This window comes from Mesoplodon mirus, assembly GCF_964341445.2.
Source record: "Mesoplodon mirus genome assembly, chromosome: 8".
Taxonomy (NCBI): domain Eukaryota; kingdom Metazoa; phylum Chordata; class Mammalia; order Artiodactyla; family Ziphiidae; genus Mesoplodon; species Mesoplodon mirus.
The window spans coordinates 21,797,177-21,821,925 of NC_138984.1; the positions used below are offsets into that span (position 1 = coordinate 21,797,177).

Here is a 24,749-nt window from a genome sequence, read left to right on the forward strand (position 1 = left end):
TGGAATAATAATAGGGCTCACATTGTTTGTGTTCACTCTCTGGGATCAGTATCCTGTGCTACTTGATATCCAGTGCCTGGAAATCATTGTTGCATATATTTTGTTCAGTTTTTTAGTTGTTTTGGGCTGGAGGGTAAGTTCAGTTCCTATTACTCCATCTTGAGCATAAGCAGAAGTCCTAATCCATCTGTTTTTATAGGAACACATGAAACATTTTCTAAACATTATTACTTTCAGAATTTGGACAACCAGTGAAAACATATTTAGTTGTTCTTTGGCTGTTGTCTCCTCAGGTGTAATGTGGTCATTGCATCCCGTGAGTCTGATAGATTAAAATCTGCTGCAGGTGAACTGAAGGCCAGTCTGCCTCCTACCAGCCAGGCTCAAGTCACTCCCATAAAATGCAACATCTGTAATGATGAGGAGGTAAAGCAAATCTATCTTTGTTTTTTTAAATTTGATTGTAGTATAGTTGATTTACGGTGTTGTGTTTAATTTCTGCTGTCAGCAAAGCGACAGTTATACAGATATATATTCTCTTTCATATTCTTTTCCATTATGGTTTATCACAGGATATTGAATATAATTCCCTGTGCTATACAGTAGAACCTTGTTGTTTATCCATTCTATATGTAGTAGCTTGCATCTGCTACTACAATCCCAAACTCCCAATCCTTCCCTCCCCCTTGGCAACTACAAATCCGTTCTCTATATCTGTGAGTCTGTTTTTGTTTCATAGATATATTGATTTGTGTTTTATTTTAAATTCCACATATATGTGATGTCATATGGTATTTGTCTCTCTTTCTGACTTAGTTCACTTAGTATGATAATCTCTAGATCCATCCATGTTGCTGCAAATGGCATTATTTCATTCTTTTTAATGGCTGTGTATTATTCCAGTGTGTGTGTGTGTGTGTGTGTGTGTGTGTGTGTGTATCACATCTTTATCCATTCATCTGTTGATGGACATTCAGGTTGTTTCAGTGTCTTGCTATTGTAATACTGTTGCTATGAACATTGGGGTGCATGTATCTTTTCAAATTATAGTTTTGTCTGGGTATATGGCCAGCAGTGCAGGAGTGGGATTTCTGGATCATATGGCAACTCTAGTTTTAGTTTTTTGAGGAATGCAAATCTATCCTACTTATTCATTCATTTTAATTTATAGTAGTTGTCCCTAAACCTGACTGTGCTTTAAGTTTTGCCACAGTAGCTATCTTAGATGAGGTTCGCTAGAAGCAGAGCCTGTGAAGGAGATTCTTGAGCTAATGATCTATTGGGTGAGTGGCCTCAGGAGAAAGAGAGGAAGGGAAGAAATGTAGGGAAGCTAAGCAAGGACAGTTTCATCTAGAGACTACCTTTTGTGCCTTTTGCCCTTTAACTCATTTCGTAATGTCTGTTTCATCACTATCCATTATTCTGTGTTGGTAGCTTACAAATTAAAACAATGGAGGGGTGATCCAGGTCCTTGGATAAATCTTGTCATTAAAATTCCAAGTTTAGCTTTATGATCTATGGGTATTGGATACTAGTAAATTATTCACTGATATAGGATTTTCAGGTTTATTCATTGTGACTACCTCTCCGTTTACTGTGGTTCTCAGAGTTACTATTCACTGTGAGACACTGCAAGCTCTGCTACTCTCCTAAAGCAGGTGATAAAGTCCAAGTAGCAAGTTAGGTTATTAACCAGTTCACTTTTAACATTTTATTTATTTATTTTTTGAAGTGCAGTTGATGTACAATTTATATGTTACAGGTGTATAATATAGTGATTCACAATTTTTAAAGGTTATACTTCATTTATAGTTATCATAAAATATTTGCTATATTCCCCATGTTGTATAATATACTATTGTAGCTTATTTTATACCTAATAGTTTGTACTTCTTAATCTCCTACCCCTACATTGCCCCTCCCTGCTTCCCTCTCCACATTGGTAACCACTAGTTTGGGCTCTATGTCTGTGAATCTGCTTATTTTTTGTTATATTCACTAATTCATTGTATTTTTTAGATTCCACATATAAGTGCTATCATACAATATTTGTCTTTCTCTGTCTGTAACCAGTTCACTTTTAATGTTTTTCTTTAGGCGAATAATTTGGTCAAAGCCACCTGAGACTTTTATGGTCAGATCAGTTTCTTGGTAAACAATGGAGGAGGCCAGTTCTTCTCTCCTTCTGAACACATCAGTTCAAAGGGGTGGAATGCTGTGATTGAAACTAACCTGATGGGCACCTTCTACATGTGCAAAGCAGGCAAGTATGATCAATCATCCAAGAAGTCCAAGTGTCTTTATGGAAAGATCATAGAGAATCCTGAAAGAGAAATTGTTATGGGCTCAGAAGCTCCATGTCATCAACACTTACATACAACATAGCAATGCAGATTGCTGCATTTCTGGATAGTAATTTGGCAACATTTATAAAATACAAATATTGTTTGATCGGTTAATTTTATTTCTAGGAAGTTATCAAGTAAAAATTGTTCAGAATTTGTACAAAGGTATTGCTACAAAGTGCTTCATAAAATAAAGGAAGACTCCACACTTATTTTGTTTTTAAGAAATGAATCTGTTAAATCTATTACAAGGACCTATTAATTAATTCAGTGAAATCTTCAGGGAGAATACCAGAGTCCACATTTTTTATGACTAATAAGTAATTAGCACACATGCATAGTCTTTAGATTAAAGCTTATGTTTCATAGGTGGTAATACTCAACCCTGAAGTTGGGTAACTGAAGAGTTCCCTTACAAACTATCCAAGACATTTTTATGCTGAAAAATGTGGAACGAGTATAATTCTGAACCACAGGGTCTTCACCCCAACATTGGTTAGGCTTTATATTCTTAGTATCTCTAAATCAAAGGTCTTGCAGACACTTCCAGCCTCATCTTTATCTAACTGGTAGTATACAGTTCTGTATTAATTGTGATACAGGATGAGCTGCTGAAGTGTAGAGATCCGTAAAAAAGAGGAGCTTGAATAAGATAGTTGACTTCTCCCTCACATAAAAACTCCAGGTATATAGTCCAGGGATAGTATGGTAGTTCCATAATCATTAGGGAATAAGGATCCTACTTCTTGCTTTACTATCTTTGACATGTGGTTTCCATCCCATGGTCCAAAATGGCTGCTCCAGTTCCTGTCATTGTAACTGCATTCCAGACAGTAGGAATGAGGAGAAATGTAATACTCACTCATTCTTTTTAACAGCACCATCTGAAAGTGGCGCCATTACATTCACTGACATTCATCATCAGCTAGACCTCGGTTAAACAATCATACCTACCTATAAGGGATACTGGGAAATGGAATATTTAGGTGAGTAGCTATGTGCCTAAGTACAAATTCAATTTCTATGTAAGCAGAGGAGAATGAGCATTAGGAGATAGCTTGTAGTCTCTAACCCACCCTTCATAGCTTAGCACTTCAACACCTTCCAGCACTCAAGTCAACAGCCTCTTACCAACCTGAGGTTCCTTGCCAACAGCCATTAATTAGAAGTCTGCAGAGTCTAGATTCAGTTATGATTTTTATTAGCCAGAATTGAATTAAAGAATATAGGGCCTCTAGTTTTTGTTTTGTTTTGTTTTGTTTTGTTTTACTTTAAACAATGGGACTTAGCTTTTGGTTTTGAAAACAAGGAATATGAAACATACATTTTTCTGTACCATAATAATGACAGTGAAAAACTGAGAACCATTTAAATATTCTAGAGTAAAATATTAGTTGAGTGAAGTTTTATACATCTATAGGATAGAGTACTATGCAGCCACTAAAAATATAGGTATAAAAATATACTTCTCAATATGAAAAGATATTCCCAGACATCGAGTGAAAAGCAGGTTATAAAACATTCTATCCAGCATGATCACATTTCTGCAAAAAACAGTATATATTTATATATGGCTGTATATGAATAGACATAATTCTGAAGGAGTTTATACCAAAATACTCTGGGAGGTAAATTATCTCTGGGAGGTAAAATTACATATTATTTTCATCTTTTTGCATATCTGCTTTTTCTAGTTTTTCTAAAATGAACATGTATTTTTATATAATTAACATGATTTAAGTCATGCCTACCCTAAAGTTCCAGGTTTTTCAACTTGTACTCTTTGACACAATATGCTATCGTTAAAGACTTGTGGGAACATCCACATATAAATTACTGGTGAATTTAGACTTTCCTATAGCCTTTTATTATTCATTTTACTAATATAGGAATTTCTTTCTCCCAGTTTATTTTTGGAAACCTCTTGAATGTGTGAAAAAGTTAAAGAAATAATACAATGAACTCCTATTAGGCATACCTCGTTTTATTATGTTTTGCTTTATTGCACATCGAGCAAGTCTGCCAGCACTGTTTTTCTAACAGCATTTGCTTACTTTGTGTCTCTGTGTCATATTATGTAATTATCGCAATATTTCAAATTTTTCATTATTATATTTGTTATGATGATTTGTGGTCAGTGATGATTTTTTTTTTTGTGGTGCGCGGGCCTCTCACTGTTGTGGCCTCTCCCGTTGCGGAGCACAGGCTCCAGACGCGCAGGCCCAGCGGCCATGGCTCACGGGCCCAGCCGCTCCGCGGCATGTGGGATCTTCCCAGACCGGGGCACAAACCCGTGTCCCCTGCATCGGCAGGCGGATTCTCAACCACTGCGCCACCAGGGAAGCCCGGTCAGTGATCTTTGATGTTACTATTGCAAAAAGATTATGACTTGCTGAAGGCTCAGATGATGGTTAGCACTTTTTAGCAATAAAAGTATTTTAAAATTAAGGTTGTACATTATTTTTTTTATACATAATGCTATCGCACATTTAATAGACTGTAGTATAGTGTAAACATAATTTTTATATGCACTGGGAAACAAAAAAATTGCGTGATTCACTTTATTGCAATATTGCTTTATTGTGGTGGTCTGGAACTGAACCTGCTTAAATCTCCGAGCTGTGTCTGTATACCTTTCATTTAGATTCACCAAGTGCTAACATATTGTTGCATTTGCATTCTCTCTCTGTGTCTTTCCCCCCTCTCTTCCTCCCTCCCATCTCTGGAGCTCGTTTAGGCGGTGCTCTGAATCCCCTCTCCTCACGCACCCCGAAACAATGGTCTCTTGCCTCTTCGGCAGCTCCAGACTTTCCCAGACTCCCTCCCGGCCAGCTGTGGCGCACTAGCCCCCTTCAGGTTGGGTTCACGCCGCCAACCCCAGTCCTCTCCCTGGGATCCGACCTCCGAAGCCCGAGCCTCAGCTCCCAGCCCCGCCCGCCCCGGCGGAGGAGCAGACAAGCCTCTCGGGCTGGTGAGTGCCGGTCGGCACCGATCCTCTGTGCGGGAATCTCTCCGCTTTGCCCTCCGCACCCCTGTGGCTGCGCTGTCCTCCGCGGCTGCGAAGCTTCCCCCCTCCGCCACCCGCAGTCTCCGCCCACGAAGGGGCGTCTAGTGTGTGGAAACCTTTCCTCCTTCACGGCTCCCTCCCACTGTGCGGGTCCCGTCCCTATCCTTTTGTCTCTGTTTTGTCTTTTTTCTTTTGCTCTACCCAGGTACGTGGGGAGTTTCTTGCCTTTTGGGAGGTCTGAGGTCTTCTGCCAGCGTTCAGTAGGTGTTCTGTAGGAGTTGTTCCACGTGTAGATGTATTTGTGGGGAGGAAGGTGATCTCCACGTCTTACTCTTCCGCCATCTTGAAGGTCCCCCCTCCCCGAAAGTCCCACTTCTCTGTTTTTTAGCTGATACTCTTCCATAAAAAGACTTTTAGTTACACCACAACCATCACTTCTCCCTATATGTGTTATTATTATTATTAACTTTTTTAGTATACCGCTATGGAATCAAGGATTTCTTTTCAAATTCATTGTTTCAAATGCACACATTGTCTCAAATTTAATAGAAATTTGTGTTTCTATGTTTCGCTATTACAAATAATTCTGTGATGAATAACACTGTAAATATTTGTTTCATATTTGTGGAGGTATATATTTAGGTATATCCGGGAAGTTGGACTGCTGGGTGAAGAGTAAATGCATCCTGTTAGGCATTTGCAAGTTTCTTTGAATTTTGCATTCCATTATCAATGAATGAGAATGCCTGTTCCTCACAGCCTCACCAAAAATGTGTCTTGTCAATTTCTGGACAACTCTGACGGGCAAGAAATGATATCTCACTGCAGCATCTTTTCATTTGTTGAAAGGCTACCTGGATATCTCTTGTGTGTGTGTGTTTGAATTGTGTTGCTGTCTTTGCACGTATTTCTCTGGGGTTCTGATCATTTTCTGACATTTTCAGTGTCATCTAAGAATAGTCCAATTTCCATTACAATCTGTGCAGAGGAGCTTAGACTGACCTGCTGATCTTTTGGGTCAGTGTCAATAATGACAAGGGCAAGGGACGGGCCAAAAAGCAACTCATATCTCCCATGGAGAGAGAATTCATGGCCCAAATGCCTATCAGTGAGTGAATGAATAAACAAATCGTGGTATATATGTATAATGTGCTACTCAGAAATGAAAAGGAGTGAACTATTGATTCATGCAGCAATGTGGATAAATCTGAAAATAATTATTCTGAGTGAAAGAAGCCAGATAGATAAGAGCATGTATGTATGATTTCATTCATATGTTTAAGTCTTAGAAGCATTGAAAAAAATTGTTAGTGCTAGATTCACTGAGAGTTAGATATTATTCTGCCTCCTATTCATAAATTACAGGAAGAAAATGGAGCAGTGTGACAGCCTTTAGGGTAGTTTATTGCTCATAATCTCTTCCTTCACACAGTGTAAGACATTTCAAATCATATCTAATACACAAATAAGGCCTTAGTATTTCAGAAAGTTTTCTCAGTGAAAGAATGGCTGTGAGACGTTACTCAGATGGAAAAATGAAAGAAATCTCATGGAACCCCTAGTTCAGATAAGTGCCCTTCCTTCTCTTCTGGGCTTTTGCTTCAGAAAAGTGGCTGGAACAATGCCTCATGCGACATAGTCACCATCCTGTCGCTGAATCGTCCACCATCTGTTCTGTTTTGATGGGGGTCACTTTTTTTCTCCTGGAAGGGGAGTTTTTACAAACCTCGTGGACCATTCAGACATCTCATCCACCTGGACCTCCCAGTAATGCCAGCCGGAATCAAATCCTTCAGAACCCAGGACTACTGGATAAGCGGTAAATTTCTCTGGATAAACTCTCTGCTTTTTCTTCACAAATGTCCCCAATTTTTTTTTTAATCCTCAGAGACAGAGAGATTAGGATGTGCTGTTTCAAGATCCAGAGTAACTTTCAGTTTCTGTGTCACTTTCTGCAGTGCCAAATACTGCAGAGGAAGGCAGTCTCCTTCCTTCGTTATGGAACGAACAGAGAGCTGGGCGCTTCAGGCTTTCACACCTGTCATGGGTGGTCTCGACATCCAGCAGCACTTTCCCTTCTGACATCACACTCTTCTCTGCCAACTTCTTTAGTAGATCTTTGAGTGTGGAGACGTAGTCTGGAAATGCTATTGTGTCTGCATTAAATGTCCTTCTTGGCTAACCTTGAGAACTATGTAGGGGAGGATAAATAATTTTCCCTCTGCCCTTCTGAGCTCTTAGCTGAGACTCCTGTAATAAAAGACAGATGAACAGGAGAAAAACAAATGGAAGTTTATTCACATGTATACCTCATGTATACATGGGAGGTACCCAGGGAAAAATGAGCAACTGCCTGTCGTGGCTTCAAATTCAGGATTAAATACTATCTTAATAGGGAAAGGGGAGAGGGGATATAGGCCTATTGGGGTGGAGAGGATATGATTTTTAGGCAAGATGAATGGGTCCTTTGAAGAATGGATGGGAGGTATGAGAGTTGGTGACAAAGTTTGTCCGCATGTGGTGTCGACATCTAGTCTCCCGTCATGTGACAACAGTCAGCCTTCCCTGGTTGATGAGACTCCCAGGGAGGGGATTTATGATACTGTGTTCCTTTTAGCCGATGAGGGGGGTTCAGAGAAAGCCTCTCTCTGCATTTGCTGTGTTTCAAGTGCCCGCAGCTGAAAATAATCAATATACCATCGCAGCAGCATATTTGGGTGGCATCCCACTCCCTTCGACGGCCTCTCGCTCACATTCAACAAACTGGTCCAGGTGCTCAAATTCAGAGAGTAATATCTGTCTCTGATTTTCCAACTCCCTCTCTCCCCACCTCCCTCCATCCCCCCCCCCCCACAATCCTAGTGGTCTTCTTTCTTGGGTGGCTGTTTGTTTCTGAACACCTGCCACTTTCTTCTTCAGGGGCTCTAGGTCACTGCTGAGCCTTTTCCTGTGATGAGAGGCAGGACCTCATATGGCGGCCCTGGTGGTCAGGGGATGAGTGCAAGGGAACAAACACCTCTAGGTTCTCCTCACAGAAAATTGCCCGAACTCGACTATGCTTCCTGCATATGCTCATCTGTTCTGCCCCCGTCTCTTGCTCCTGGTGATGTGAAGCTGCGTGTTCACCATCGTGTCATCCTGTCCATCTGGGCATTACTCCAGAAGGGCCCCTCCTAGCATTGGTGGCAAGCAAGGAAACCTGTCCTGTAAATCCACCCGGGACTGTTGGATGCAGAGTGGCACAAGTGGTGGCCACATTTGATGGTGAGGAGGTTGCTCAGGTAATTCTGGCAGATGGAGAGGTTGGTTTCTGCCTGGAGTCCTGCCAGGGCTTTTGCAGCCAACGTGGGGGCTGAGGAGGACTTTATTCAGGAAAATGGGGCTATGGAGGTACTCTCTAGTGAGGAGTGGGTCCACCCCCAGATCTCACATACTTGGTTCTGAGGACCTTTTAATTAGAAATTCTAAGCCATAGTATTCTAAGCCTTTTTGCACCATATGGATACAGAGCTAAGTATTTGAACCTCTTCTCTGGAAACATATTAAAATTAATTAAAATTTTTTTATGTCTAGAAATTCTGTTGATACTATTGCTAGCCTGAAGTATGAATTTCATGTCCCTTATTATCTAAAATTGATTTAAAAAATAACCACACTTGTAACCCTCAACATTACCAATTTGTTTGTTTTCTTCCATAATCAAAAGTTCTTCAAAATATTCCTCTTATGCACATGATGATTTGGGGGATCTTATGTGGGCCTTGACTTATGTGAGATTTGTTTGACTATCAGATAGCTGTGGTTTTGCTTTAATATTGAAGGACCTGGTTCTTTCTTATGGTTCAGACAGGGACTCATAACAAGAACATTGTTGTGGGACTCTGACAGGTCATTGGTACACCTATCAATTTAATTAAGGGAGACATACTCAACAGAAGCTGATTGTAATGTTTGTATTTTTTTTGCGGTACGCAGGCCTCTCACTGTTGTGGTCTCTCCCGTTGCGGAGCACAGGCTCCAGATGCGCAGGCTCAGCGGCCATGGCTCACGGGCCCAGCCGCTCTGCGGCACGTGGGATCTTCCCGGACCGGGGCACGAGCCCGTGTCCCCTGCATCGGCAGGCGGACTCTCAACCACTGCGCCACCAGGGAAGCCCCAGTGCCATACTTTTAAGAGTGAACTTCTCTTTGTTTCTCCAGTAAGTGGCTTGTGTATCTGAGCAGAAGAATCAGACCTGTTAGTTGGGGAGGGATGATATGGTGCTATTTTATACTATCTTTGTGTTATAGATTGAATGAAACCATATGAATTTGCTGTGTTCATTCATTTTTGATGTACAAAACAGCAGTTTTATAAGGCTCATCCAAATGTAGATATTACACACAAATATCTGTGTGTGTGTGTTTATCTTATGGCTGGACCATAGAACTTTGGCGTTGGAAGGGTCCTAAAAAATCTGTCCAGTATCCTGATTTTACAAATGACAAAACACATCCATGGATTCAAGGCATGTCCAAGCTAATCACTCCCGAAATGTAGAAAAGAATATGAAATTCAAATGTGTTTGAACTGTTGCTAAAGATAGTTGATTAAATGGCTGCTAGTGAATTAAAATGTGGTTGATGTAACACATGTGTACTTGAATTTAATATCAGGGACCTACTCTTTTCAACCTACTCTTTCATGTGCTAATATTCTTATCAAGGGTTCAGACCTTCTTTGCATTAATCACTGATTAGTTTGGATCTGTAATATTACTTATTATTTTCCCCTCCCGTATATTTCTTTACTAATAGCACCAGTGTGGTGATGTGCATAAGATACTGTGGCTTTAAGGATCTCATTTGGAAACACAGCAGTGCCTACATGGTTATACGGTATTGTTTTCTGATAGTATTTAATGTAGCAGGGGTGGGGGGGAAATCTTTCCACTTCCCTCACCAGTGGAGTTGAGTCAGTATTTGTTAAAGTGAGGTACATCATTTTTCCTTTTTAAAGAAGAAAAAAAGCCTCGAGGTAAGTGCTTCTCCAGGCCTCCAGTGAAATGGTTTTCTTTTGTAATTCTAACACGGTTTTTTCATCAGTACAAAAAACAGGTTTTAAGTTTTTGAAGAAAGCAGCCACATCCATCTTTTAAGAATATACTCCCCCCACATAATGAGCAGGCATAGTCAGCCTTTCCTTCTAAAGTTTTCTTTAAGATTGCCAGCCCTGCAGTGAGAATGCCTGGGATGGAAGCTTGGCTATACCCTTATTAGCTGATGTTCTTTTATTTATTTATTTATTTATTTATTTTCTAAAGGTACAGTATTTTTTATTATATTGAGGCCAAGTTCCATTTTCTTTTTTTTTTTTTATTAGTTTCTGCTTTATAACAAAGTGAATCAGTTATACATATACATCTGTTCCCATATCCCTTCCCTCTTGCGTCTCCCTCCCTCCCACCCTCCCTATCCCTCCACTCTAGGTGGTCACAGAGCACCGAGCTGATCTCCCTGTGCTGTGCGGCTGCTTCCCACTAGCTATCTACCTTGCGTTTGGTAGTGTATATATGTCCATGCCTCTCTCTCGCTTTGTCACTAGCTGATGTTCTTGGGAAAATTCATTTCTGGAAGCCTTCATTTTCTTTTCTATAAAGTGAGGTCCCTTATAGTATTCATTTCATCAGCGGTTGGGAGGATTGGATTAGTTAATGCATGTTTAAAGTCCTGTGTCAGATAGGATGCTTTTAGCTACAACTCAAACTGGCTTAAGCAATGAAGGAATTTGTTGTCTCAAAAGCAGTGAAGGAATTTGTTATCTCAGATAACAGGTGAGACTTGACCCTGCACCTCAGCGATCTCATCAAGGGCATTTTTTTCCTTTTCCCTCTGTTTTTGCTGCTATGATGTTCGCCATATAGTGAGATGGACTCTCCTGGTAGCAGGGTGGCTGTCTGCTGCACCTGCAGCTACAGGCTTCTTTGTTTACATCCACCTGGACAGAGACAGAGGGGAGGGAATGACTTTGTCTCAGCATTTCTAACCAAATTCTGAGACTCCCTCTGCTTGGGACCAGCTTATGCAAGTGTCCATCCTCAACCAGTAACCCCAGCCAGGGGAACAGAGTGCACTTATGACTTAGATCAGTCAGTGATCTGAGTAGGGTCACTTCCCCAGAACCTCATGGTTTTCTAAATGGAAACTGAGGCTGTTGGAGAGAGGAGATGGGAGACTGGCTGCTGGGGGTGTGGGCAACTCTTAAGTGTCTGGTACAAAGTAAGCATGTTTTAGAAGGTGTTATTATTAAGGAAGTAAGATTGATTGAATGGCTACATTATGTCCAGCACTGTACATAGGAATCACATTAACTCTCTCAACTTTAACAGATAGATGTTGTTATCCCCTTTAATAGATGAGGAAACTGAGGCTCAGGAAGAGTAACTTCTCCAAATCTGTAGAAGTCACTTCTACAAAAGCTACTAAGTGGCGGAGATGGGATTCAAATTGAGGTTTTTTTCAAAACCTTTGCCATTCGTCCCAGTAATTTCTTTTTTCTTGCTGAGAAAAGGGGTGAACCAGGGAAAATGACAAAATGGTTTGGTGGAAACTAAGAGGACTAATGAGGTTAATAGATTTGTGTCTGACCTGAGGTTTTCCACTTACTTAACAGATCATGACAACTGGCCCGAGGGACTAGGGGACCTTTCTTTTGTCAAAAGGATTAGAGTCTTCTAAGCAAAGAGGCAAGCTCTAGGCTAAGGAAACATAGAAGTGTCCTTTGTCCCCAAATGCCTTAACATCTCAACAATGCACTTCTATACTTTACAGGAACATATAATCTGTATGGAAAACTTACATTCTGATTTTTTAATGTTATCAATTACATCTATGCAAAAACTATTCCTGAAATAAATGCATTTTTAACTCCCAACCAATGCCCTTTAGCTTGTGATCAAAAAATTTTTTAGGAATGGAAGTTAACATACTTTATGATTATACTTTTTATTTCTAAGAATGGTATTTGAAAAGTAAAATATTTCAAATTAATGATAGGGGTATCATGATCTCCCAAAAGGATTCAATATTTAATTGTAAAGGTAGGCAGTAAATCTAAACTGTGGCATCATTATGATTTTTACAACAGAAATATATAAAGAATCATTTTTGGTGGCAGATATAGTACTTTTGGATCAGTAAAACTTTATGTAATTATTGCTGTGTGGTTTGTTCATGAAGCCAAATTTGAGTAAACCCTCTTAATTAAAAAGAAAAATAAAGTCATAAGTAGTATTTTTTGCAGTGCTTGATATGTGTCTTGATTTCTTAGCCAAAGATTCCTCTTTGTCCATATTTCTCCTTTTGTACGCAAAAAAATTTTTTATTTAAAATTTATGCAGGTGTATTAGGGTTCTGTTTTCTTCCTTCAATTTATCCTTTCTGGCAATCAATCCCGATTTATGAAGTGCCATCACAAATTATGTATGTTCATTTCTTCTCTTAATCAATTAAACCTCTTTAAAGTGACTTATTCCCTCTTGAAGTGAAGTAGTTTCTTTATCAGTAACAGTCAATTCAAAGTATATAATTGACCAAGTTCTGGGGTGGGGGGCCCAGAATCTGTAATTTTAGCAGCATTCCAAGCAGGTCTGGGACTGCTTGGATGAGGCTAATGAGCTGCCTTGGGCCCCATGTAAGGAGGTGCTCACTCTCGGAAGTGAACAAGTGCAAGGTCACCCTTGAGAGTGAGCCCATGTTCACTTAAATGTTGTCCTCATTCTGTGAATGTGGAAAGATCAGAAATCTTCCTTTCCTCCTAGACTACATTTTAACAGTAGCCTTCTGGAGATGTCAACATCACAGCTTCTAAGAATTACAAGCCACTTTAGAGGGCAGGGTGGCCCTGGCACAGGTTGGTGCGGAAGATGGAAGAAGCAAGGCTTGCTTTTCAAATTACTTAGTGTTGGTGACTGCTGACAACCCTTATATCTCCATAGGTTGACATTTGCTTATTTCTGTTTAAGACATGGAGGCAGCCCTACGTAGCACTAAACTTAGCTCCAACTCCTTATTCTTCTTCTTCGACTGTCACTGTACAACTGATCGTTACCTGTGCTCTAGAAATATAAGTCTGCTCTCCAGGATTTATGTGTGTGTCATAACAGTGTCTTGTCAATAATGTTCTTCTGCTACTACACTTGGTAAATTTTGCTGTAGATTGGATGTTCCTGAATAGCCTTACTCATTCATTCAACTAATAATTTGGAGCCCCTACTATGTGCTCAGCATTATGGTAGGAGTTGGGTGTTCAGTAGTGAAAAAAAATATGCACAGAAATTAAAAATTCCCAAATAATCTTTTTTTTGTTTTATTTATTTATTTTTATTGAAGTATAGTTGATTTACAATGTTGTGTTAGTTTCAGGTGTATAGCAAAGCAATTCAATTTCATATATATATATACACACACACACATATATCCTTTTTCAGATTCTTTTTCCATTATAGGTTATTATAAGATATTGAATATATACCAGTGTGTATCTGTTAATTCCAGACGCCTAATTTATCCCCGCCTTTCCCCTTTGGTAACCATAAATTTGTTTTCTATGTCTCTTTCTGTTTTGTAAATAGGTTCATTTGTATCATTTTTTAAGATTCTGCATGTAAGTGATATCATATGATATTTGTCTTTGTCTGACTTATTTCATTTAGTATGATAATCTCTAGGTGCATCCATTTTGCTGCAAATGGCATTATTTCATTCTTTTTTATGGCTGAGTAGTATTCTGTTGTATATATGTACCACATCTTCTTTATCCATTCATCTATTGATGGACATTTAGGTTGCTTCCATGTCTTGGCTATTGTAAATAGTGCTGCTATAAACATTGGGGTGTATGTATCTTTTCGAATTAGAGTCTTCATCTTTTCCAGATATATGTCCAGGTGTGGGATTGCTGAATCATATGGCAGCTCTCTTTTTAGTTTTTTAAAGAACCTCCATATTATTTTCCATAGTGGCTGCACCAGTTTACATTTCCACCAGCAGGATGGGAGGATTCCCTTTCTCCTCTCCAGCATAAAATTCTCCATTATTTTAAGTGCTACAGAGGATAAGGTCATGGTACTAAAGGCATATAACAGGAAGAAAAAGACATCTCGAGAAAAACAAAAGCAATTCTATAATCATGTTAAAAGAGGTTGTTGATAAGATGTCCTTTGTCACCCCCTTCCACACACACTGCTCTTTTGGTTCGTGGCTTGTGTTAGTTCAGGTCCTCAGAGAAGAAGATGCCAGGGAAGAGTAAGATGCGCTTGAGACTTCTGGGGAATGTGACCATGGAGGGTAAAGGGCAGGGAGCCTGAGAAGGCATCCACAGCCTTCAGACTGTGATGGAGTCTGACACCTGTAAAAGAAGGAGGAAGAGAGGAGTGGGCAGGAAACACCTTGGACTATAGCCACGGTTGCCACACGTGTGCGAACACAGTCACAGTGGGGCAAAAGGGTATCAGGAGGCATTCAGTGGGTCACCTGGTTCCCTGTCCCTCCCTGTCCCCACTGTATAAGAGTAGCTCTGACTCCTTCTGCTGGTGATGGCAACTCCTTTTCTCACCAGCTGGTACCTGGTCACAGGGAGTCCAAAGTGCCCTAGAATCAGACACAGTTTAGTTCAATGGAACCTTGCTGTGTCCCTTGACAAGGGTTGCCCCTTTGGGACAAGGACCTCCAACGCCGCAGAGCCCAGGATTGCAGTGATGGGGAGGACAGAGTCCCAGGTGGACCTTAGGGAGTGACGGCAAGTAGAGCCGCTCCCTCTTCCACTCCTCGGTTCCCAACGTGTTCCCAAAGCCAATGGGGACACGTGTCCTGAAAAACAGTACCCCATCCTTTCAGATGGTCGATGGCACTTCAGCTGTGCCTTGGCTGTTGTAGTCCTCTGTGAGGCTGGCTGCTTCTGGAAGTGTGGGGTGTGACACAATCAATGGTTCCATGATTAGGGACCCACTCTGATCACCTGGTGGGATGCTGGTGCACGGGATTGCACACCTGTGGGTCCCACCTTGTATAAGCCCCTAGATAGCAGTGATGTCTGAGTCCCTGTGAACAGGAAAGGCAAACTCTTACCTGGAATGGTATCTATCACTTCCCTCACTGTAAGGTGTGACACAGATACTATGCAATCATTTGAACAGGGAAAGTTTAATATAAAGAATTATTAACTCTAACAGGGGATTGGCTAGTAGGAAGTAAAGAGAACTTTAAAGGATACGGAAATAGTAGGCAGAAGGAGTAGCTATACAGGGCTGATAGAGAAGAGCCCATCCATGCACCCCTCCGCCCAAGGGCTGAGGGAGGGCATGGTTGTGGTTCACTGGATGGCAGAGAAGTCACTCGTCATCTGTGGTGCCCTGCTGGTGGAATTTGCTAGAAATCTGCCCTCTAGGGTGCCGGGGGCAGCTGCTGCAGTTGCTGGCCAAGGTGCACTGCCCCCTGGGGGCTGCCGGGTGGCGGGCAGTACAGGAGTCTAGAAGCAAAACCCTTTTCCTCCCGCGTCTCTCCATCGCCCTCTACTGACAAAGCTTTGGTCCTGGATCCATTTTCACGGAGCAGAGAAGCAGTACATCCATAACTGGCCCACGTGTCGACTTGCCGTCCAGCAGCACTTGTTCACCACGAGGAATGTGCCATCTCGGGGCTCAGCGTTGGTCTCTGTGGGGACAGATTAGACATTCAGAGGCAGCACTAACTATATGGGCCTTGGGTAATTGGGGTTCCATGCTGGATTTCTGCCTTCCTCCATCCCTGAGCCCATGGTACCAGTTCTGGGGTGGCCGATGAGGAAGCCCGCGTGACACTGACGGGCTGAGTCTTCTTTTCTGCTTGGTTGTTCTGTGCCTCTTCCATGATGGATGCCTTCTGGGGAGTATTACTCTGTGAGACAGAAATAAACACTTTGTGCCCACTCCTCTGTGTTTATCCATATGTCTCTACCCCAGACCCCCTGGTTTCCAATCTTTCAGTCCTTTTCCTTCCAGGTTCTTGGCCAAAGAACCAGACCTTGGGCCACTGTGCAGGAAGCTGTACATTCTTACCTTGGGCTTCCTTTTTTCCAGTGTGGATACCAGCTGCATTGCCTGCAGACTGCCTCTGAGAAAGATTTTTCCCACTCCACTGTCATACAGGGCCACCCCTGAATGTGGCTATAATGAAGTTCTGACAATGGTGAAGGAGAGAGGGAAGGAAGGAGGCCTGGGTAGGAAGAGTCTCAGACTGCTGCACGGTCGGAGGAAGGGTCCACCAGGCTGACCCATCAGCTGCCCAAGTTTTTGGGCCAAAGTCACCCACTGGTCTCTCAGGAATGGGTGTGAATTAACAGCTTAGCTGTGCTCAGTCTAGGTGGGAGCAGCCCAAGGGCAAATGCAGTGGTGGATCCACCGGTGCCGCAGCTAGAGCTGTCAGTCAGCTCTGTTCCCCATGGCAGGAGATGTAAACAGTGCATTTTCATGACTGCCACAGGGCTAGATGCTGTACCTGTGAAAGTTACCATGGGCCACATTTGTTTCGTTTTGTTTTTTGAATTTTATTTTTTTTTATACAGCAGGTTCTTATTAGTCATCAATTTTATACACATCAGTGTATACATGTCAATCCCAATCGCCCATGTCATCACACCACCATCCCCACCCCCCCCACGGCTTTCTCCCCTTGGTGTCCATATGTTTGTTCTCTACATCTGTGTCTCTATTTCTGCCCTGCAAACAGGTTCATCTGTACCATTTTTCTAGGTTCCACATATATGCATTAATATGCGATATTTGTTTTTCTCTTTCTGACTTACTTCACTCTGTATGGCAGTCTCTAGATTCATCCACGTCTCTACAAATGACCCAATTTCGTTCCTTTTTATGGCTGAGTAATATTCCTTTGTATATATGTACCACATTTTCTTTATCCATTCGTCTGTCGATGGGCATTTAGATTGCTTCCATGACCTGGCTATTGTAAATAGTGCTGCAATGAAATTGGGGTGCATGTGTCTTTTTGAATTATGGTTTTCTCTGGGTATATGCCCAGTAGTGGGATTGCTGGATCATATGGTAATTCTATTTTTAGTTTTTTAAGGAACCTTCATACTGTTCTCCACAGTGGCTGTATCAATTTACATTCCCACCAACAGTGCAAGAGGGTTCCCTTTTCTCCACACCCTCTCCAGCATTTGTTGTTTGTAGATTTTCTGATGATGCCCATTCTAACTGGTGTGGGGTGATACCTCACTGTAGTTTTGATTTGCATTTCTCTAATAATTAGTGATGTTGAGCAGCTTTTCATGTGCTTCTTGGCAAACTATGTCTTCTTTGGAGAAATGTCTATTTAGGTCTTCTGCCCATTTTTGGATTGGGTTGTTTGTTTTTTTGTTATTGAGCTGCATGAGCTGATTATATATTTTGGAGATTAATCCTTTGTCTGTTGATTCGTTTGCAAATATTTTCTCCCATTCTGAGTGTTGTCTTTTCATCTTCTTTATGGTTTCCTTTGCTGTGCAAAAGCTTTTAAGTTTCATTAGGTCCCATTTGTTTAGTTTTGTTTTTATTTCCATTACTCTAGAAGGTGGATCAAAAAAGATCTTGCAGTGATTTATGACAGAGTGTTCTTCCTATGTTTCCCTCTGAGAGATTTATAGTGTCCGGTCTTACATTTAGTTCTCAAATCCATTTTGAGTTTATCTTTGCGTATGGTGTTAGGGAATGTTCTAATTTCATTCTTCTACATGTAGCTGTCCTGTTTTCCCAGCACCACTTATTGAAGAGACTGTCTTTTCTCCATTGTATATTCTTGCCTCCTTTGTCATAGATTAGTTGACCATAGGTGCGTGGGTTTACCTCTGGGCTTTCTATCATGTTCCATTGATCTATCTTTCTGTTTTTGTGCCAGTACCATATTGTCTAGATTACTGTAGCTTTGTAGTATAGTCTGAAGTCAGGGAGTCTGATTCCTCCTGCTCCATTTTTTTCCCTCAAGACTGCTTTGGCTATTCGGGGTCTTTTGTGTCTCCATACAAATCTTAAGATTTTTTTGTTCTAGTTCTGTAAAAAATGCCATTGGTAATTTGATAGGGATTGCATTGAATCTGTAGATTGCTTTGGGTAGTATAACCATTTTCACAATATGGCTCTTCCAATCCAAGAACATGGTATATCTCTCCATCTGTTGGTATCATCTTTTTTTTTTTTTTTTTTTTTTTTTTTGCGGTACGCGGGCCTCTCACTGTTGTGGCCTCTCCTGTTGCGGAGCACAGGCTCCGGACGCACAGGCTCAGCGGCCATGGCTCACGGACCTAGCCGCTCCATGGCATGTGGGATCCTCCCGGACCGGGGCACAAACCCATGTCCCCTGCATCGGCAGGCGGACTCTCAACCACTGCGCCACCAGGGAAGCCCTGTTGGTATCATCTTTAATTTCTTTCATCAATGTCTTATAGTTTTCTGCATACAGGTCTTTGGTCTCCCTAGGTAGGTTTATTCCTAGGTATTTTATTCTTTTTGTTGCAATGGTAAATGGGAGTGTTTCCTTAATTTCTCTTTCAGATTTTTCATCATTAGTGTATAGGAATGCAAGAGATTTCTGTGCATTAATTTTGTATCCTGCAACTTTACCAAATTCATTGATTAGCTCTAGTAGTTTTCTGGTGGCATTTTAAGGATTCTCTATATATAGTATCATGTCATCTGCAAACAGTGACAGTTTTACTTCTTCTTTTCCAATTTGTATTCCTTTTATTTCTTTTTCTTCTCTGATTGCTGTGGCTAGGACTTCCAAAACTATGTTGAATAATAGTGGTGAGAGTGGACCTCCTTGTCTTGTTCCTGATCTTAGAGGAAATGCTTTCAGTTTTTCACCATTGAGAATGATGTTTGCTGTGGGTTTGTCGTATATGGCCTTTATTATGTTGAGGTACGTTCCCTCTGTGCCCACTTTCTGGAGAGTTTTTATAATAAATTGGTGTTGAATTTTGTCAAAAGTTTTTTCTGCATCTATTGAGATGATCATATGGTTTGTATTCTTCAATTTGTTAATATGGTGTATCACATTCATTGATTTGTGTATATTGAAGAATCCTTGCATCCCTGGGATAAATCCCACTTGATCATGGTGTATGATCCTTTTAATGTGCTGTTGGATTCTGTTTGCTAGTATTTTGTTGAGGATTTTTGCATCTATATTCATCAGTGATATTGGTCTGTAATTTTCTTTTTTTTGTGACGTCTTTGTCTGGTTTTGGTATCAGGGTGATGGTGGTCTCATAGAATGAGTTTGGGAGTGTTCCTTCCTCTGCAATTTTTTGGAAGAGTTTGAGAAGGATGGATGTTAGCTCCTCTCTAAATGTTTGATAGAATTCACCTGTGAAGCCATGTGGTCCTGGACTTTTTTTTGTTGGAATTTTTTTTTTTTTTTTTTTTTTTGCGGTACACGGGCCTCTCACTGTTGTGGCCTCTCCCGTTGCAGAGCACAGGCTCCGGACGCGCAGGCTCAGCGGCCATGGCTCATGGGGCCAGCCGCTCCGGGGCATGTGGAATCTTCCCAGACCGGGGCACTAACCTGTGTCCCCTTCATCGGTAGGCGGACTCTCAACCACTGCACCACCAGGGAAGCCCTATAGCAAAGATTTCTAAAAAGTCATTTCGATGGGTGATTCAGAGTAGATGTTATTCAGAATTCCTTACCCTGTAATTTTAATGTTCTGTAGTAAGAGCTGTATATCAAAGCTTGTTTTGTTAGATTTCTTCAGCTTCTTGTTTTCAGATGTACCAAGAGGAATAGTCTATTTCTTCCTGGAGGAAGATTCACCTGTAAGGCATTAAGTCTGGATTTGGTGTTAGTGGGATTGACTGTGGAGGGGAGGGAGAAGAGATGGAGCAACCTTCTCCTATATTGTTGGGATGGAGATTAGGGGACCTGGGAGGGTGGGTGCCTTTATCTGATTATTTTTAATTAGTTCTTACTATTTTACTTGGAGGAATGAAACTACAGAGATTTCAGTGGAATACAGAAGAGCAGATTTTGATGAGCTAGCAAAGTGTGTGAGTGTGTCTGTGAGTGTGTGTGTGTGTGTGTGTAGGAATGGGCATTGTAGTTGGCTTATGAGCTCATATTGGAGAGTAGAAATACAATGCCCACAAAGTTAAACTATAGAATCAATATGTGATAGATAATAATAGGTAGCATTTATTGAGCTAGTACTATATGCCACACACAGCCAAGCACCTTCCATGCATGATCTTATTTTTAACTTTACGAAAACCACATGAGGTAGATTTCATCAGTACCAGCATTTTACAATGAGGAGACTGGTACAAACAGATCAAGTAACTTGTTTAAGATCTCAGTTAGCAAATGGCAGAAGTGGGATTTGAACTAAAGGAGTTTAGTTTTAGAGCCTGTGCCCAATGCAGTATACTGAGAAAGACCAGACCAAGACATCAAGAAATAATTTTAAAAAAAACTTTAATGGAACTATTCGAACACACATTAAAGTAAAGAGAATAATATAATAATAGCCACTGCCCAGCTTTAACGATGATCTATATTTTTCCAAATCTGTCTTTCTCCCCTACTTGATTTTTAAGTATTTTAGGGTAGATTCCAAATGTCCTGCCATTTCACAGAAAGTTAATTTTAATCTGACTGAAAATATTAATGTGAACAGAAAAACATACATCATTGTCAAAAGTGGGAGAGTGATCCACCGTGGTAGCGTCAGAAAAACTGATGTGGTCACCAACAGTAGTGCCCACCTACCACTAGCCATAAGGCACATGCCCCATCCAAGGGCTACAAATGTTCACTTTGCTTGGCATATATATCTCTCTTTTGCAGAAGGATGCATCAGACTCTCAGTACTAAATTCATTAAACTATCTATCTCCCTTTCCTCCAAAACCATGTCCAAAAATAAATTCAAAAATTTGATTTTCTGGGCAGCTTTGCTAAAGGGAGCTAATGGGCTGCTCTGGCCCATAGGAATTTTCAGCCAGCTTGGGAGTTTAATTAATTAATTAATTTTATTAATTTTATTTTTGGCTGTGTTGGGTCTTCGTTGCTGCGCGCGGGCTTTCTCTATTTGCGGTGAGCGGGGGCTGCAGTTCATTGTGCTGCGTGGGCTTCTCATTGCGGTGGCTTCTCTTGTTGCGGAGCATGGGCTCTAGGTGTGCAGGCTTCAGTAGTTGCAGCACGCGGGCTCAGTAGTTGTGTTTCACAGGCCCTAGAGTGCACAGGTTTCAGTAGTTGTGGCGCACGGGCTTAGTTGCTCCATGGCATGTGGGATCTTCCTGGACCATGGATTGAACCCATGTTCCCTGCATTGGCAGGCAGATTCCCAACCACTATACCACCAGGGAAGTCCTGTGCTTGAGAGTTTTATGTAAGTCTAGACAACATCCTTCAATTTCTGGTGAGTTTGTGAACGTAATTCAGCATCCTTGAATTCTGAGAACTCTGGACAGCTGGATAACAAGTTTGAGTTTCTACACCTGCAAACAGGTTTGAGTTACTAGACCTGGAGTGCCAGCCTCCTGGCAGTGGGAATTGTTTCTTACACTTCCTGCCTGGTTTTAATCATTTGCCTTGGCTGCCCTAACTTAGCAGCCTCAATCCTTCTTTATATCACCTTCCATGATGCTATACAAATTCAAATTTTCAAAATTCAAGTATGTTTGAGAAAATATCCAGAATATATCAAGATCAAGTAGAATTAAATTAATACACTATAACTGGGAAAACATCAAGATATGACACATTTAAATCCTGCCTGGAAAGATCAAGTGGAAACTTTGCTGTTGATTTGTATATATTTTTGGATTGTCTGAGTTTTTTGGAGTCAATTTCTAAAAGACATCTTTGGTTTACAAACATAACACACTTTAAATGTAGTTTATTTCAATTTAAAGCACATGTTTTATATCATACTTACATGAAACTTTAGCTTGTTAGTTTTAGTGCAGAAATACAAATTCTTGTATGGAATTCAAAATGCCATGTCTCAAATTTAAAATTTTTAGTCTGGAGTAACTGTACTGAAGAGAAAAAAAGAAAATTGCATTCTTGAAAATACAGGTAAACATTAAAATTTTAAATTTCATTATATAATAGGTTTTAAATATGTTTTGAAATTCAGAAAGTATTTTATACAGAAACTTCAAATTTGGAATGCTTTAGAAAAACAATGAAATTTATAAATGGTTCTTTTATTGGAGAGGATTGGGGAGAGGATAATTGATTTGACTCTCACTTGCCTAGAACATGGACTTTTGCTGTTAGGCATATTTTATGTATGTATGTATGTATGTATGTATGTATGTCTGCATTGGGCCTTCACTGCTGCACATGGGCTTCTGTAGTTGTGGTGAGCGGGGGCCACTCTTTGTTGCGGTGTGTGGGCTTCTCATTGCAGTGGCTTCTCTTGTTGGGAGCATGGGCTCTAGGCGCGCGGGCTTCAGTAGCTGTGGCTCACGGGCTCTAGAGTGCAGGCTTAGTTGCTCCACGGCATGTAGGATCTTCCCAGACCAGGGCTCAAACCCGTGTCCCCTGCATTAGCAGGCAGATTCTTAACCACTGCGCCACCAGGGAAGTCCCTGTTAGGCATATTTTAAATCGACACTTCAAGGTCCTGGTATTTTCACTGTTTCATGGATTTTGGACTGTTGGATGGATTTAGGTCCAGGGGCTGCTGGGCAGTGGATGCTATGACGTGCCACACAGATCCTCCCTCAGGAGGAAGGGAGTTACTGGGCCGGCTACTAGAAGTGCTGCCAGCAGACAGCCCTCATCTGTCAGCCCCCTGCTGGACAAACTCAGCTGAAGAGAGCTGCCCTAGCCAAGGTCATGTTTCCTTCCCAGGTGGCCCTCATCCAGAGGTTGACTATCATGGGAGTAGAAAGGCTCAGCCCTCTCTTACCAACACAAACAGCTCAGCCATGAAGTTCCCCTAGGGCTGGCTGAAGCCCAGCCCTGCTCCCTTTTCTTCCCTTCCCTCCCACGGGTGTTGATTCCATGAGTGCTTCCCCCTAGGCCTCCTGTAAGCCACGAGTGCTCCCTAGTAGGCTTCCTGCAAGCCGTAAGTGCTCCCCACTAGACCTCCTATACCTGTGAGGGCTCCCCACTAGACCTCCCGTAAGCCACAAGTGCTCCCTAGTAGGCTTCCTGTAAGGTATAAGTGCTCCCCTGTAGACCTCCTATACCTGTGAGTGCTCCCCACTAGACCTGTAAGCTGTGAGTGCTCCCCACTAGACCTCCTGTAAGCTGTGAGTGCTCCCCACTAGACCTCCTGTAAGCTGTGAGTGCTCCCCACTAGACCTCCTGTAAGCCACAAAGAATTCCTGCTAACCTTCTGTAAGCTCACTCCATCTCAGAGTCTGCTTCCCTGGAAACCCAATGCATGATTCCAGATTTCTTGCATGGTTACATGAGGTGTTGCAATGGAGGAATGAGGGCCTGCACCTCCTCTAAACTGAGAAGCTTTGCCTTTTTCCTACTGGAGACTTACTATTGTACGAGAGGTCTTCTCTCCAAGTTAAAAAATTTTTTTCCTCTCAAGGTCTTTAAAGCAACCTCTCTTCTGGGTATCAGGGGTGGGGAGCAATTAAGGATTTTGCCTTTATTTTCAAGTCTTACTTTCCCCTGGAAATCATTCTCCCATCTGGCCAAGATGTGCGTGTTCAAGGGTTCTTTCATCTTGGCAAGGACATCAGTGATGCCAGGAATCATGAAGGGGATATACTCAAATTTTGGGTTAAATTGTTATACCAGTTCTTCATGTTTATAATACATTTTCTAGAGGCAGGAAACCATCAATGTTTAATATGAACCAGGCAAGGATGGGTCTCCCTTGGACTGAGGAGTCCTTATGATCAAAGTAGCCAGTGGACAAAATACAGGACACCTCATTTTCTTATGGGGTGTACAGGAAAGACGTAAGAGATAAGGAGGGTGGCTCCATGTAAAATCCCTACCTTTCTAGATTGGAAACAGCTCAGGCAGAGCTAATGCAGGGTTTAGCAAGGGAAGGGAGAGTGGAGTTCACAGACTTAAGTAGCAAACTTTACAGTCAAATGAAAGGACCCTCTTGGCATATACTTAAAAGAGCCAGAACTTTGGCCAAGTAGAGCATTAAGCATCTATCGCTTTGTTGAGAGTTTGACTCTTTCCCAGTCTAAGCACTGGCATGTGGTGCTATTGCATGATGGGGGGGTGGAGGACCACCTTCCTTTAGGTATAGCTCACTGCCAGTGCTCTTCTGGTACCGGCCTCCCTCCTTCATGCTCCATCTTCTCTGTTGCCGCCTGTCCCCATTCCCTGTTCCTCACACTCATACTTGGCCTCCATCATTATGCAGAACAATGTACTTCTCTTTTTTCCCCCT

General features: G+C 41.5%; 1 pseudogene across 1 annotated transcript in view; it reads left to right on the top strand.

The window, feature by feature from the left end:
• The window catches only part of LOC309809228, a 109,724-nt pseudogene that overhangs the window by 6,950 nt on the left and 78,025 nt on the right, over nucleotides 1-24,749 (top strand). The window contains exons 2-4 of the transcript XR_014296191.1: nucleotides 294-426; nucleotides 2,098-2,263; nucleotides 9,328-9,550. The product of XR_014296191.1 is annotated as an uncharacterized misc_RNA (transcript). The remainder of the gene's footprint in view (nucleotides 1-293; nucleotides 427-2,097; nucleotides 2,264-9,327; nucleotides 9,551-24,749) is intronic.